General features: G+C 40.9%; 1 protein-coding gene across 1 annotated transcript in view; it reads right to left on the bottom strand.

The window, feature by feature from the left end:
* The window catches only part of Acbd6 (acyl-CoA binding domain containing 6), a 148,430-nt gene that overhangs the window by 15,145 nt on the left and 116,762 nt on the right, over positions 1 to 16,523 (bottom strand). The gene's annotated exons all lie outside the window — the stretch shown is intronic.

Genomic DNA, 16,523 nt, shown 5'->3' on the forward strand with positions numbered 1-16,523 from the left:
GGCACCTTGAAGCCTGGCAGGAATGGCAGCTGGTGGAAGCAGGGGAGCAAGCAGGAGGCAATGTAGTTTGTTTTCCTACTGGGGATTGTGCTTCTCATAGGATTCAGAGGTGAGGTGCATGTAGGTGAGTGAGAAAACATAGGAAAACAAGTAACTGGGAAGGGGGTAGATAGGGTACATTCGGCTGGGTGCCACAGTGGCTCATCAACAATTATAAAGAAAATAAAATTTAAGGAAAGTAAAAGATAGTAGGTAGTACCCAAAATAAGGGAGCACAGATGGCCATTGGGGTGGTCTGAGTTAGAAATGTCCCCCACAGTTTCAGGCGTTTGAACACTTGGTCCTCCTTTGGTGCAGCCTCGATGGGGAGTACAGCACTGGAGGTGGGCTGAGGTAGTCTTCACACTGTATGCTTTCCGCTTCCTGCTCCTTACAGTGAGGCACGCGAGCTGTGTCCTGATCCAGCTGCGGTATGCTTGCTCGGCTGCCCCACCCCATGATGGGCTTTTACCCTCTGGAACCATAAGCCCAAATAAATTCTTTCTTCTATAAGATTCTTTGGTTATGTTGTTTTTAATGACAACAGAGGCATAACTAATATAGTTTTTAGGTACAGATTCTGCCCCACTCCCCTTTTACTCACTCTGCTTCCAAGCTTAAGGGAGAGAGGGAGGAGAGCTAAACTATGAACAGGGTCAGAGTGGCGTTGAAGTAGGTAGCCTGGCACTGAGTCTCGCGCTAGAGAATTTAGTCTGGGTAACTGAAAGAGCAGAACTGGCCAAAATGGCTAAGACCCAAATCTACCTTGCTAGTTTACAGAGTTAGACAGTAAAAATGTACGTATATGTGATTGGCTAGATGGTCTTATACTCATGTCTACAGTCTCAGTACAAATGTCCAACAAACAAAGCGATTCCAGAAAGGGCTTGAGTCTACTACAGTCTTAGGACTCTACTGTTTTCCCCCCATCGCTGTATTTTCCACAATTATTCATCTTTAAAAATTATAGCTCTCAGCTGGACAGGGTGCCATAAACTGCAACTCTAGCACTTGGGAGGCTGAAGCTGGAGGAGCCATAAAGTCAGGGCCAGTCTGGGCCACACAGAGAATGTCAAATGAGTCAGGACTTCACGAAAAGATTCTGTCTCAAAAAAACTGGGAGCATGTCAGGTTTGGGGGTGCACGCCTTTAATCCCAGCATTCAGGAGCCAGAGGCAGGCGGATCTCCGTGAATTTGAAGTCAGTTCTGTCTACATAGTGAGTTCCATGCCAGCCAGGTTAGATAGTGAGACCCTGTTCCAACACACACACACACGCACACGCACACGCACACAGGCACAGTAGGAATTTTTTAAAAAAAGAGAACATTTGCTATTTGGGCAAACTTTCATGTTTAATTACTGTGCTCCTGCATATCAACAGTTCTGTCCCTCTTAATTTCTAATTCCTTATCCTCACTTGGGATTGAGAATTAATTTCTTTTAATCACTTTTACCAATGAATGTAAATAGGTAGCTCCAGTCCAATTTCTAATTAATTAAACATATGTACTAAGTTCCTACTATGGCCCAGACCCTGTTCTAGGCACTGGGAACACAGAAGTGAATGAGACAGAAAAGGCCCCGAGTGTAATCTCATATTCTGATGGTGGAGGAAGCAATAAGCAAATAAATAGATTTATCAACAGTCAATGAGCTGAAGATGGTGATGTACACCTGTGCCCTTAGCCACCTAGGAAGTTGAGGCGAGAGGACTGCTCAAGCCCACAAACTTAAGACTAGTTTAGGAAATATAGCAAGACACCCCCCCCCCCCCCCCATGAGTGCTCTGGAAGAAAACAAAGCAGAGTGAGACAGGAGTGGTGCTGGGTGCTGGGCACTGTCTTAGACATTTAAAAAGCAGGGAATTGGGGAGATGCTAGGACGGCATGTAACCCAGCTTAGTAAACAGCACCTGTCGTCCTGTTCTGAAAGCAAGCATGTTACCAAGCCATGCCTAAGAGCACTCTCTCAAGGTTTTCCAATGGAGTGAGGGACAGAAGTCTATTAAGGAAGGCCCTGTCCCCGAGCCAATCTGAAAGCATAATGACATCAGAGCAGCACTAAAGGAGGCAGGCAGTTCTGCTTATACAAGGTCTCTAAGCTGCTCAGATTCCCCGGGAAAGAAAGTGGGGTGAGGAGGGAGGGAATCCTGGGAGTTAGTGTTTAGTGGATACAATTTCACTTTGGGAAGAAAAGTTCTAGAGATAGGTTATGGTGATGGCTGCCAGCAGAGTTTGCTTTCAATGTGGCAAGGCTAGTCATTTGGGCAAGAAACTGTTCTTGTCTGGACTGCTCGACAATATGCTGTATAAACTCGACATGTAGGACACACAGAAACATGACTGCTGAACTTGCCAAAACAGGTTGGGACAGTCCTTCAGGGTTCCTGTTTCATAGAAGAGTCTGCCAGATATTCTGCAGGACACAATAGAAAATGACTGACAAACTACCAATGTAGGCGAACAGTTTCAAATTTCCTGCTTCACTGGGAAGTCTGCCGGATACTCTATATCTATAGGCTGAAGATGCATGTCCCAATGCATACAAAAGAACTTTGGGTGACTGTCCAGGCAGTCAGATACCTCTGTTATTTCTGAAGTTTTGGAAGTTGCTTACAATGCACTTCCCATTTACTTAGGTAATATTATATCCTTCTGGGGTCTTGATAAAGTTGAAGACTAGATAGTTATAATTATAGTTTTCCTTGGTTATGATAAAAGATAAATTAGATAACTCAAATAGATAGGATAGATGATAGAATATTTTCTTTAATTCTGCCAAATACAAATATACTAAATATTGTAACTATAATTCTTGCTTGATAACTGTTTTGTTATATGTAATTTTACTATGTTAAAGTTAAAAATCTTCCTTTTTGATTAGACAGAAAGGAGAAATGATGTGGAATGTCTCTCCATATGCTGTGAATATGATTTATTACCACTGGTTAATACAGAAGCTGATTTGGAAATAGATGAGGGAATAGAGCCAGGCGGAAATCTAAGCAGAGAGACAGGGAGAAAAATGCCAGAGAAGCAAGATGTGAGGTAATGCCACAACCATGTGGCATTAATAGAAATAGGTTAATTTAGGATGTAAAAGCTAGTTAGTAATAAGCCTGAGTTAAGTGGCCAAACAGTTTAATATTAAGACTCTGAATGGTTATTTGGGGAACTGGCAAAACTCTCATAAACACAAGATATCTTTTTTTAAGTACATATATACCAAAGAGACTTGTAAAGCACAGTAGAAGAGCGTGGCATTGTCTGAAGAGTTCGGGGATAAGTTTTAAAGAGCATTTACAGCTATGCAGTCCAGTGGGAATTCCTACTAGGAACTGGCAGTCACAGAATTGAGAGAAAGATGGGCAAGGCTTGGATCATAAAGTATATTCTGTATTAGTCAAGATTCTCAGGAAGATGGCATTTGTCTAGGGAGTATTTATTGTTGGCTAACCTAAAAAGTCTGAGGAGGGTGAGTGGGTGAGTGGGGAACAGTTAAAAGGACAGGGCTGTAACTATGTTCACTCACTTGTATACATGAGTGCGCATGCACACACACTTTTAAAAATATCTTAAAAATAAAAGAATAGTAGTAATACACAGAGGGACTAGATTTTCCCATGGCATTATTATTAAGAATTTTTTGTTCTGTTCAGTGTTTCATACTTAAAAAGTGTGTTTCAAGGGATTATATAGCAAAGAAGGCACTAAAAAAAACCTGGCTATGAAGAATTAAATGTAGTAATAAAATTTTTTGAGTTAATAATTGAAACTTTAAATTATGTTTGTGGGATGCACTGCCTCTTGGGTCTGTAACTATCAGAAAATGATTACATTAATCTAGCAATTGAGAAATTTGAAAATGCATCCTATGATAATTTTTCTAAGAACTGTTCTTAATAGAAGCCTTCCATGGAAGGTTCTGGGCATTCTCTGTCTTTCTTGGAAAGAAAATGTATGTGCGGTAATACCGCATTCTAACTGGCATCCTTAGGAAATGAGGCAGCTGATGCCAGCAGGTTTTTCAAATAATAGGAATGGTACCTTCAAGCATCTGAACATCAAAACACCACCTTAAACTCCCTTGTTCTCTATTTCGAGACAGGGTCTCTCTGAATACCCCTGGCTGTCCTAGAATGCACTACGTAGAACTCACAGAAACCTGACTGCTTCTGCCTCTGAGTGCTGGACACTCCACGCTGGGCAGCTCTCTTGCATGTAGTTCTTTTCTAAGTACTTTTCTTTGCTTTTTTCCACATGGAAGACCATTGAACTTTTTCTTAATGATTCAGAGTTAAGCATCATAATCTTACCATGTCCCTCAATATCTAGCACCAAGCAAATGTTGGAGAATATGAGTGAACAAAACATGTTTCTACTGTACATATAATATACATGATACCATTAGAGAAATCAAGGTAGATAAGGTGATTTGACCTTTCAACTAGTAGCTGCAAAGTATTTTTGTTTATTGAATTTGACTTTAATTCATTTCTTAAACAGTAGCTTCTTTTAGGCAGAAGATTATTAATTACCCTATTACTGTCAGTGTGCCCAAATATTTTACATATTCTACTTTTCATGCATGGGAGGCTGAAAAGCAGATAAAAACATGTTCTTCAGGTTGTGTCTCCGGAAACACGGCTGGTGGTTTGGTAGTGGTTACACAAGATGGGCTACCACGGATTTGTGTTTTATTTTCATGCTGGTTATATTTTGTTTTTAGACTATTCCTACAATGAGTAGTTTCCTTCCCCCCTTCCCTCTCTCCCTCTTTCCCTCTCTCCCTTCCTCTCTAAGATTCTGGAGGTTTAGTGTAAGTGGACTCCAGAGCGATGAATGATCTCAATACGGAAGGAGACTGCTCTGGCTGAGAGCAGTGGTCCAGGTCCTGAACTCTTGGCACCTCCACCAGCTGTCTGGAGAACAGCTGGAGGGTAAGGCATTACCCTGTGCGTTCTGAAAGTCATTTTCTAGAAACTCAAGGATGCTGGATAACAAATTTTTGATACATTTTATGTCATTTTTACTGGTACTATTTCTATACTTTTGCCTAATCCTTCATAGAATAATAAACTATCTTAGCTTGTCAATAATTTAAGACAACTTTTCCTGACTCGAACATTCATGAGTTTTCTCCCCCCCCCCCTTTATTTTTGGCTTTGTGAGACAGGGTTTCTCTGTGTATCTTTGGCTGTCCTAGAACTTGTTCTATAGACCAGGCTGGCCTCGAACTCACAGAGATCCACCTGCCTTTGCTAGGATTAAAGGTGTGCACCACTATCACCTAGCAAGAGTTTTTTTTTTTTTTTTTTTTTTTTTAATGGTTCTCTCTGAATAAAAAACAAGGATATACTTGGAAAAGCTGAGAAAACAGAGCAAAATAGAGTGCTGATATTTGGAAAGTCTTTCTCATTGGAGAAGGTGTGACTCTATCTCCACAACTTCATCTGCATGCAGTTACACAACTGTGACCACACAGAAGGCTGGGTCATCTTCAGCTCCACTTGCTGTCACTCCACCTTCACTACAGACAAGCAGTCTGTGTTCCAGATGGACCACAACAGTAAAAAAGCTTCAGCAGACAATATGCAAATTGGTAAATAACCAACCATCACAAACAGGACAGACAGATGACAGAAAGGCAAACTATGAAAGGTAGCACAAACTCATTCTTTTAAAGCAACCGAGGAGATCATCATCTCCATAAATGTCCTCAAAATCAAGTCTCTTTTGAGACTGCATTGACTTCAGCTCATACCAAACTGCTGGAGCGAGGAAATAGTGCAAAGGGCAGAGCACGGCGGAGCAGCTGGGACTAGAGAATGGATGGTCGTGTGCTGTGTTCACAAGCCACTTCTGCGCTCACCCAATCATTCACACCCACAGACTGTAAAAGGCACAGTTACTCAAGCGTTTCCAGTAGATGCAGGCGTATCTTGGTTTAGATGCCCTGCTGTTTCATAGCAACAGTAGCTATCAGGGTTACACACAGGATATGCCAATTAGAAGTAACTCAGGGGGCTGGAGAGATGGCTCACCAGTTAACAGCACTTGCTGCTGTTGCAGAGGACTTGGGTTCAGTTCCCAGCACCCACATGGCAGCTCACAAACATTAGTACTCTAGTTCTAAGTGGTCTGACACCCTCTTCTGGTCTTCTTAGTCACCAGGCACACACATAGTGCACATATAAACACTCAGACAAACACTCATACAAGTAAAATAAATCTTTAAAAAAATCTTTAGAAGTAACTTAGTGCAGTCTAAATGCATCTTCTCTATTAGCTATTTATCACTGCTTTGCAGTTTCTCCAGGTCTAGAGTAATTGATCAATTAGGGATTTCACTTATCAAAAATAAGATTATTTAATAATGTAATTGTTATCCTTATCCCTCAGAAGGTTACAAGGAATCCAGATATTTAAATGTAAGATCAGATTTGATCCAGCAGCAAAAGGACTCAATTCCACAATAGGGCGTTCACTCAAACAGAATCTCCATCTCAAAGCTTAGCTTAAAACAACTAGAGAGTACCACAGGGCATTGTCAACTCTACCTTTCCTACTTCAACTATAAGAATTTCTTCCATCGTACATGTTCTTTTGATGAAGTGTACAATATGAGTTTCTCAGATATATTATATATTCTCATATATAACATATCTAATGTATCATATCATACATTATATGTTCTCATATATCACATATGTCATATGTATTATATACACAATATCTCATATATATGAGTTTCAGTCTGTGATAAAGGAGAATGAGATAATGTCCTTTGCAGGAAAATGGCTGGAATTAGAGACCATCATGGTAGGCAAACTAAGGCAGATACAGAAAGACTAATACATGTTTTAGTTCAAGAAGAATATATATTCCAAATTAAAGCTGACTAAACATAATTGTTGTTATATTCATTTATTTTGGGGATGGGTGTATGTGTGCGCCATGGGGTAAACATGGAAGTCAGAGGACAAACTGCAGAAGTCTGTTCTCTACTAACACTCTGGGTCATAGGGACCAAACTTGGGGCAAGTGACTTTACTTGAAGAGCCATGCACGCAGCACGGCAGTACAAGGGAGCCTTTTAGGGGGAACTGGCAATCAATAATGAGAGGGGAAGGGTGGACTAGGAGAGGGTAAGGGGGATGAATATGAGCAAAGAACATCATGACATACATGTGTGACGATGTCCCCATGAAAAGACCATGACTTGGAGGCTTGGTCACTCACATTACTGACACCATCCGTGGCAACAGTGAGAGGGAGGGAAGTTAAGTGAACTGAGGTGTGCCCGAGTCGGTACCGGGCCACTGGCTCTTCCTTGCTACCTCGTTGTTTGCAGGCAGCCGTTTCCTCAGTCATCTGGGAACTAAAACATGTCAGGGCTCTTGGCACAGAATGAAGACGGGGGGGGGGTGCAGAAATCTGAGAAGGGACTCTATTAGGTGGGAGATTAAGGGGACAGAGAAAGGTGTGGCTGTGGCAGTGATGGGATCACTTGAGGCGAGCACAAGTGTATGTTCCCTCCGCTATGCTGGCTGCACCGGCAATAGCATATTTGTATGATGGAATAATAGGAAACCATTAGAAATTTACTTATCACTCTTATCACTTTATGTGCTGAGTGTGCCTGTGTGAATGTATGTCCCATGTGTGGGTGGCTGTGCAAGCCAGAAGAGGATGTCAGATTCCTGAACTGGAGTTTCAGAAGTTGTGAGCCAACCATTATGGGTCCTGGGAACTGAACTCAGGTCCTCTAAAAGGGCAGCTGATTCATCTCTCCAGCCCCATCAGAAACTATTGTATATAGGAATATAAAAAGCAGTGATTTAGCTGGGCGGTGGTGGCGCATGCCTTTAATCCCAGCAGTTGGGAGGCAGAGGCAGGCGGATCTGAGTTCAAGGCCAGCCTGGTCTACAAAGCGAGATCAGAACAGACAGAGTTAAACAGTAAAACCCTGTCTTGAAAAACCAAAAAAAAAAAAAAAAAAGGCTGTTGTCATTTGGAGTTAAGAAGTGCTTGCTTGTCTCTCTAAGGAAAAGGATAAGTAATGACTGATTATCTTGAGGCTAAAACTAGGAATGACTATAATTTTCTTCATACTGGTTATCTATAGAAAAATTCAAAATTATTCATATTCATTTTGAAATAGTTACTGTAAAAGCATTTGTACTTCTTATGAATTTGAATACAATGTATATGTGCATAAATTATCATTCAGTTATTTAACTATTACCTTGCTGTTTCTAAAACAAACTAACAAAGCCAATTAAAATGATGGTTGTTTGTAAATTAATGACTGCTCACAATTATAAGCATGATAGCTCACCCCAGCTCCTGTCCACCCCTTGTCTGGTTGTCCTGTAGATCACCATGCCTAATTTGAGGCTTTTGAGTTCAGATGTTGCAGGTTGAAGTGTCCTGGTGTTTAATGCGAAATATTGAGATTTTTTTTTTCTTTTAACTTCGGGCATATGTCCACCTAGAAATCAATTAGAGTTGGGACATGACCATAAGAACCATGACTCCAATCCCAGAATTGATTGGCAAAGGGGGAATAGAAAGATAGGAGGCCAACTAGGCTGTCTTCTAATTCTATTTTCTGCCTCCTGAGAGGATTAGAGGAAAGAAGAGGTCTTTAAAAAAAAGAATTTTCTTCAACTCTGAATTGCTTGTACTTCTAAGCACCTTATGTCTAAAGAAATAGGTATTTTGGGTGAAACAGAGGAAAAACTATTATCTTGTTATTCTTTATCTAACTGAAGTCTTTAGGGACTGAAATATAAACTGTTCTTTTATCCATTTTTTGTGTACCTAGCAAATAATAAGCATTCAGACATAATCCTTCTGTGAACTTATCTGGGAAGACTATGGCCCACTAACACAAAGCCTGTTTAGGTTTTCTAATTACAATAACAATTGCTAATTATTCTAAATCAATGATGTCATTATAATACACTATTACAATGATGAGGTTTAAATGAAACATTACATCTATGTGTTAACATGGAATCCAGATTAAAGTACGAGGAGGATAACTTTATGCATTACTTCTTGGTAACCTCAGAAAAGGAAACAGCAACCCAAACACTGGCCTGTACAGACATTCTGTTCTAAAATATATTATGAAGAATAATGGAATTGAATGTCAAGAATGAGTAAGTGAAAGCCTTTACTCATCTGGTTTACAACTTATATCAGCTAATTTTTCTAGATTTAAATTGATTAAATTTTTTGGTTGTTTCATTTCAAATGACCACACCAGAAGAAAGCTGTTTGTCATGGTTATTTATGCTTTTCCTTTCTGTTTTAGCTTAAAGGAAATGTTTCAAATTTAATAAATATGGAGTTATTATAAAGAACAGCCAAATCTACTCCAATACATTAGAATTGGTCACATGTTTGAAATCTTTGTAAAGGATGATACATTAGGGTAAAATAAAACTACTCAGTTGAATTAAAAGTAAACAAAATAACAGAATGTTAAAATGAATCAAAATTCACCAATGTCTAAAATCAAAACTAAAGGGTGGGAAAGTGCATGCATTCTACATATATTCTCCATATCCTGTCCATAAAAGCAAAATCACATGAACACAAATCGGTGACAAAATAATGTAGCAACTTTACATATCCATACTCCCGAATGAAAAAAGAAAAAAATGCAGCCATCAATGTGCACAAGTTCTTATTTATCATCACTTTTAAAATGGTACAAATCATGGAAGTCACTTTCCATATGAATGCCCTCTGTTCCTATAGCACCTATAGCACTTCTAGAACACGACACCTATACTTTCAGAACACTACACCCAAAGTACACTTAAAGAGCGCTACACCCGCAGTACACTTCTAGAACACGGCACCCGCAGTACACTTCTAGAACACGGCACCCTCAGTACATTTAGAGAACGCTACACTCATAGTACACTTACAGAACATTACAACTATACTTCTCGAACACTGCGCCCTGGTACACTTAGAATACTACACCTATAACTCTTTTAGAGACTAACAGAGAATCTTGAGTCTTTTCACCTGGCTCTAAGATTCTCCCCAATCTCCTTCCTCTTTTGCTTGTATTATTTGTGGCTGTAGGCCATCTTATGCTCTCTGAAGGTGAGAGTTACAGCATACATTAATTTGATAGACTGCAATATCTTTCACAAACCTCTTCACGTAATAATGAAAATAATGTAAGATTACTTGTAGGAAAACCAATGTGGTTGGTTTTCTTTGACTTTGGAACTAAGTACCTGGCCACAGGGACTGGAATACAGAGAAAAATATGGATAAGGGCCATGTCAAACATGTTAAAACTAATTAATTGCTCACTTTATAGAGCCAAGAAGGCAGTAAGTCAAACTCTGCAACCAGAGGCAGAAGCCCCGGGGAAGCGATGCCTGAGGACGGGAGGAACATGTGAGGGCTGCAGAGCCCGGTGAGCCCGGTGCTAACAGGAAGGAGTCGGCAGCAGCTACAACTAAGAGGCTCTGAGAGAAGAGAGCTGCAGCCATGGCTGGCTGGGCCCCATGCCAGCCAGTAGATTACAGGATTCTGAGAGAAGTGAAGCTTTGCCCTTCTGACCCGGCCCATCTATAAACAGCCACAACAGAGGACAGAAGGGAGAAGCAGGGAAGCTGCAGTATACTTTGGGGGAGTAAAAGGAGAACGGGTGGAACATAACTGGACGACTATTTGAAACCAAGACAAATCTGGTGTTTTACTTGTAGATCTTTTGAGATTTTACTAAACTGAACAAAAAGGAACAAACACTGGCTGGTGTTACCAGGAGCTGCAAGTTTTATAAATAAACATCATTTCTTCCCATTCTTACAACCGTATTACATAAATACCATGATTCTCATTTTCAAGAGGAGTAATATGGCCGGGCGGTGGTGGCGCACGCCTTTAATCCCAGCACTTGGGAGGCAGAGGCAGGCGGATCTCTGTGAGTTCGAGACCAGCCTGGTCTACAAGAGCTAGCTCCAGGACAGGCTCTAAAGCCGCAGAGAAACCCTGTCTCGAAAAAAAAAACAAAAACAAAAACAAAAAAAGAGGAGTAATATGGGCCTTAAGCACATTCTATACCTGTTCATTGTCCTAGGGTCTTTGCGACAAACAAACAAGCTTAAAAACAAACAAGCTTCTCAAGTACATCATACTGCTAAAAGGGAATAAGAGGAATAAACACAAATATTAATACAAACAAGAAATATCATTAAGATTTTGTAGGTTAAACACAATAGGCGGCATAGTCTCACGGTTAGCATACTTGTATAATCTGCATTACTTTAACTTCAAAATTGATATATCGCAATCTCAGAGTGTAAAATTTTACTAGTACTTCAAGACCAGCTGCCCATGGTGGCACACACCTTTGATCCCAGCACGGTGGAGGCAGAGGCAGAGGCAGATGGATCTCTGAGTTCCAGGCCAGCCAGGGCTGCATAATGAGACCCTAGCTCAATCAAAACAAAATAGAAAACTTTTAGACCATAAGGATACCCCTCTTTCTCTCAATCCTTTCTCCTCCTTTGGTGGTGCCAGCATTCTTACACTAAGGTGTAAACCTAGCCTTACGTTCCTTTTTACTCCTGTTAAAGGTGAATACACAGATACATCTGTTTTGAAAAGCTTAAGTTTCTCCATATATTTATTGATCAATTATTATTATTGTTGTTGTTCTGTTTTTACTTTTTTTGGGACAGTGTTTCTCTGTGTAGCCCTGGCTGTCCTGGAACTCACTCTGTAGAGCAGACTAGCCTCGAATTCAGAGATCCACCTGCCTCCTTCCCAATGACTGGGATTAAAGGTGTGCACCACCACTGCACAGCTTTATTTTTGTTTTTTAAAGCTGCACTTCTTTTTATTTTATGCATATGCCTTTTATTTTAGGTGTTTTGTCTGCATGTGTGTCTATGCCCCATGTATTTGTCCCTTGTGCCTAGTGCCTGTGGAGGTCAGAAGTGGGAGTCAGATCCCCTGGAACTAGAATTACAGACAGTTGTAAGCTACCATGTGGTATTGGGTATCAAACCCAGGTCTTCTGGAAGAGCAGCCAGTGCTGAACCATCTCTCCAGTCCCATATATTTACTTTCTAAGTACAGAAAGGAACTCTAGAGAGGGGACTAGTAGGACTTAGTTGTTATGAAGGGGAAAATGAGAAAAATGTCAGTGGTGGTGGGGGTGTGGGGTATGGGGTGCTTACCAGTGTAGAGGAAAGGGAAGGAGGAGGGATAAGAATGTTTGGAAAAACCATAGGGAATAATGTTTAATGCTTATTTAAAATTACATATAAGTGTATGTATATACAAATGTATGTGCGTATACATACATATATTTTAATTTAAATTACACTACTTGGGGCTCATGCCCCAAACTATAGACTATCTAACAAAAACCCCATTGCCAGGTAGAGGAAGTCTTCTTTAGAGTTGTTGGTCAGGGGAGCCCAAGAGACCCCAAAATAATAAAAGGCAATTGCTGCTGCCTTTGGTTGCTTCCCAGAGGCTGAAGGTAAATCCCTATTGTTGAAAACACCACATACTTTAGACCTAATAGAACTTGCAGGAATCAATCTAGATTTGACCTGGAAGCCTCTTCCCCGAGGACTAGCCCTCATAGTATCAGGAGTGATTCAAGTTGCCAAGGGAGAAGAGCAATCAATAGTCTTATCCAACTATAAATGCTCACAAACCACGCCAACAGAAACAATAGCAGCACTTAGACCATGGCGGTAACCAACAGCCTCCTAATTGGACTTAATGCCTGGCACAGTAAACTTACCCAACTCCCCATGGCTGGTGAGGCCAAGGACCCTAACAGAAACCCTGCTATTACAACTTTCCTAAGCCAGTGTAATTTCTTACTGTATTCTAAACAGTTGTCCTCATATTCACAGAGAAGTGCAGCTCTCATCCCTCATCAAAGAAGCTTCCCTTTGCAGTGGACAGAGACTATTACAAAGGCCATAATGGGCCAAAATATAGAGCACCACTGATCACTGTGGTGCCTGTCCCCAGTTTGATACATTTACAACACAATTCCTACACCTAAGGCTTGGGGAAGGCCGAAGAGGGGACATAAAAACAGAAAGTCAGAGGACCATAACACTTGTTGCAAAACAGTATCTTCTTAAAATAATAATAATTAAAAAAAAAACAAAGAGAGGAAGGTAGGAAGGGGTGGATCTGGGGATATGGTGGGGGTGAAGGTGATCAAAGAATTAATAAAATTATATACATATATATTTAATGCAGTAACAACTGGAGAGTGACAGAGTGAGGTGGATTCCAGGTGAGCCTCAGCAATCTACACTCTGGGTACCTGCGAACACAACGCCACTTCTAGATGGAGGGCTACAGTGGCATGGAAGGAGCTGGACCTACAGAAGCAGACAGTCTGTTGGCCATGTTAAAAACCATCAAGGGAAATGCATGGTTTCAAGATGACCATGTCTTCACTAAGACCCCAAATAATCAGAAAGACCCTGAGGAGGTCTCCTACCTCCTGACAACAGCACAGCTCCATTCCTGAACCCAGTTAAGGCAGACCCTAACTGGGCAGTGAAATAAAAACTGAGCAACCCAAGAGAAAATACCCGAATGCAGGAATCAAGATTGCCTGGAAATGGTTACATACTGAACCACAAGGAAAAGAAAACCACAGCCAGCCATCTTTAAAACGGCGAAGAGCATACAGCAAGAGCTTCCCAAACATAAAATAAGCGGTTACCTTAATAGTCCTTGCCTTCCCTTTCCCAGGATGTTTTCCAACTGAAATGACTGATTAGTAGGCAGAGGAGGAACATTAGGACACTTCTAGACGGTCTGATTAGTAATCTTTATGTGCTCCCTTTCCTAGGCATCTACAACTTTAAATACTGGGTGTCTACAAAGACAGACTTTCCACATTCACTGTCAAAGTGCAGGGCCTACATTGTAGACAACCAGTAAACAGCTGTTGAATGAATAAATGTACAAAGGAAAAAAGTGATGAAAATAATGCCAGAGTCCACTAATCTTTTAATATTTCTTCTTGGGAAAATTAAAAATAAAACCTTGACGGTAATAATGCTGGCAGCAGCTAGCCTTTTCCAGAAAATAAGACAATATCTGGAAACGGAAGGAACTCTGACTGAGAGTTCCAGTCTTGGCATTGCCACTCTCAGTCCCCTCCCCAAACCCTCAAAAAAAAAAAAAAAAAAAAAAAGATAAAGATAAATGCTGGGACTCAGACTAGTTGAGAGCCACATTAGGGTCAGGAGAGTGGAGAACACAGGAGACGTAAGCGTTAATGAGATGGATTGGGAGCAAATGTCTGTGCAGTAGGGAGACAGAGGCAGGAGGACTGCTCATATTTGAGGCCTAGGCCACATAGTGAGTTCCATCCAGGCCAGCAGGATCTATACGGTGAGACTCTTTCACACACACAAACTAAATAAAAACATTAGTGAGTTAACAACCCTGTTGTAGAGCCTAGCATGTGAAAACATGGCAACACCTGGGAAGGATCAGAATTTGAGGTTGGGACAAGAAGCAAGATCAAATGCATTAGCATAACGTGAGCTAAAATGGAACAGGACAAATGTGGTAGAGCGGAGGTGTGCTTCACAAACCAGGGCCAAGGTGAAGGTGAGGGTCTGCACAGACTGTACCAGACGGACCGCAGAGGGAAACTGTCAGCCTGAACCTTTCAACCACAACCTTCTCAACAGTTCTAAATTCTGTTGTGAAATATTACTTAACTATGTAAACTGTGATACATTTGTTTATGTTGTGGAATATTAATTACTTTTTTTTTTTTTTCGAGACCAGGTTTCTCTGTAGCTTTGGAGCCTGTCCTAGAACTAGCTCTTGTAGACCAGGCTTGTAGAATATTACTTTAACTATGTAAAGATGTGCTGCTGTTTCACCTTGCCTGCCTAAGTCACCTGATTGGTCTAATAAAAAGCTAAAAGACCAATAGCTAGGCAGTAGAGGGATAGGTGCAGCTGACGGGCAGAGAATAAATTATCACTCCAATGTTTTTCCCTGCATGCAAACATAAAACTGATTGTTATTTCTTAAGTGCTTAATCTGTAAGAAGGACACATTATTAAATCTGCATTCTCCTTGCCCCTCCCTCAACATCTGTGTAATTCTGATATGATCAACCAGCCTCTGTAACAGCATACAGCTAAAGCCATCTTCTCAAATGACGCCTAGTAGTACTACTTTCTCCAGCACTCATACCTGTTCAGAGAAAATTCGTGTATCTGTGAAGCCAATATGCATTTTCTGCCCAAGTGCAAGTGCTTTATCAATTCCCACCGGAACACAATGATATCTTTTACAGTCTTCCTCCCTCCTCCCAAGTAATAGTAAATGGTTACTGCAAATTAGCATGCTAAAAGCTCATCACGTTTTATCCTCATCCTAAACACACACACACACACACACACACACACACAGAGAAGAGGATGTGAAAACACCATATAATAAAGGAAGTGCTCAAGAAAACTGGTTATGAGAAAATTTTTGGATTTTTATCTGATGGTTTTAAGTAATTTTAAATGGTATTTCTAAACTTGGAATGAACCGCCTCTCAGATCTATGACTGTAACAGCAAATAATTAATCTGATAATTTCAAAATTTGAAAATACATTTTATAATTCTTTTATTAAGACTTTTGGAATATAAGCCTAAAAAGATGGGTTAGGACTGGAATGATCTACAAGCCCAGAAATAGTTCAGGCCACCAGATGTCACGGGAAGATGTGGGATCTTTCTTCATTGTGTCTTTAAAGAAAGTACACCCATTCATCTGACACCTTAATGTTGGACTTCTGGCCTACAGAACTATGAGACAATAATACATTTCTGTTCTGAGAGTATGTATACACACACACACACACACACACACGAGCATGAGCACTTACGGTTCTCAGTCTGCCCAGCTGTTTCTGCTACCTATCTGTATATCTGTAGCCTCATATCAGCATCCATCAATATCAACTAACCTTTACAGTTCATAACGGGCCATAGCTCAGTCTGAAGGCTATCTCCAGCTACTATGTCCCCACAGCTCAGTCTGAAGGCTATCTTCAGCTACTTTGTCCCCACAGCTCAGTCTGAAGACTATCTCCAGCTACTATGTCCTCACAGCTCAGTCTGAAGGCTATCTCCAGCTACTTTGTCCCCACAGCTCAGTCTGAAGGCTATCTCCAGCTACTATGTCCTCACAGCTCAGTCTGAAGGTTATCTCCAGCTATTATGTCCCCACAGCTCAGTCTGAAGGCTATCTCCAGCTGCTATGTCCCCACAGCTCAGTCTGAAGGCTATCTCCAGCTGCTATGTCCCCATTGATTTCCCCATCACCTTTGCACTCTGAGCATATCTTTCATTATGGCGCTTGACTACTGACTGGCCTGCTATTGTTTTCCAGTTGTTTAATGAACTTCTTACTGTCTCAATGAGACAGTAATA

The sequence above is a fragment of the Arvicola amphibius genome, chromosome 12 (assembly GCF_903992535.2).
Source record: "Arvicola amphibius chromosome 12, mArvAmp1.2, whole genome shotgun sequence".
Classification (NCBI taxonomy): Eukaryota; Metazoa; Chordata; class Mammalia; order Rodentia; family Cricetidae; genus Arvicola; species Arvicola amphibius.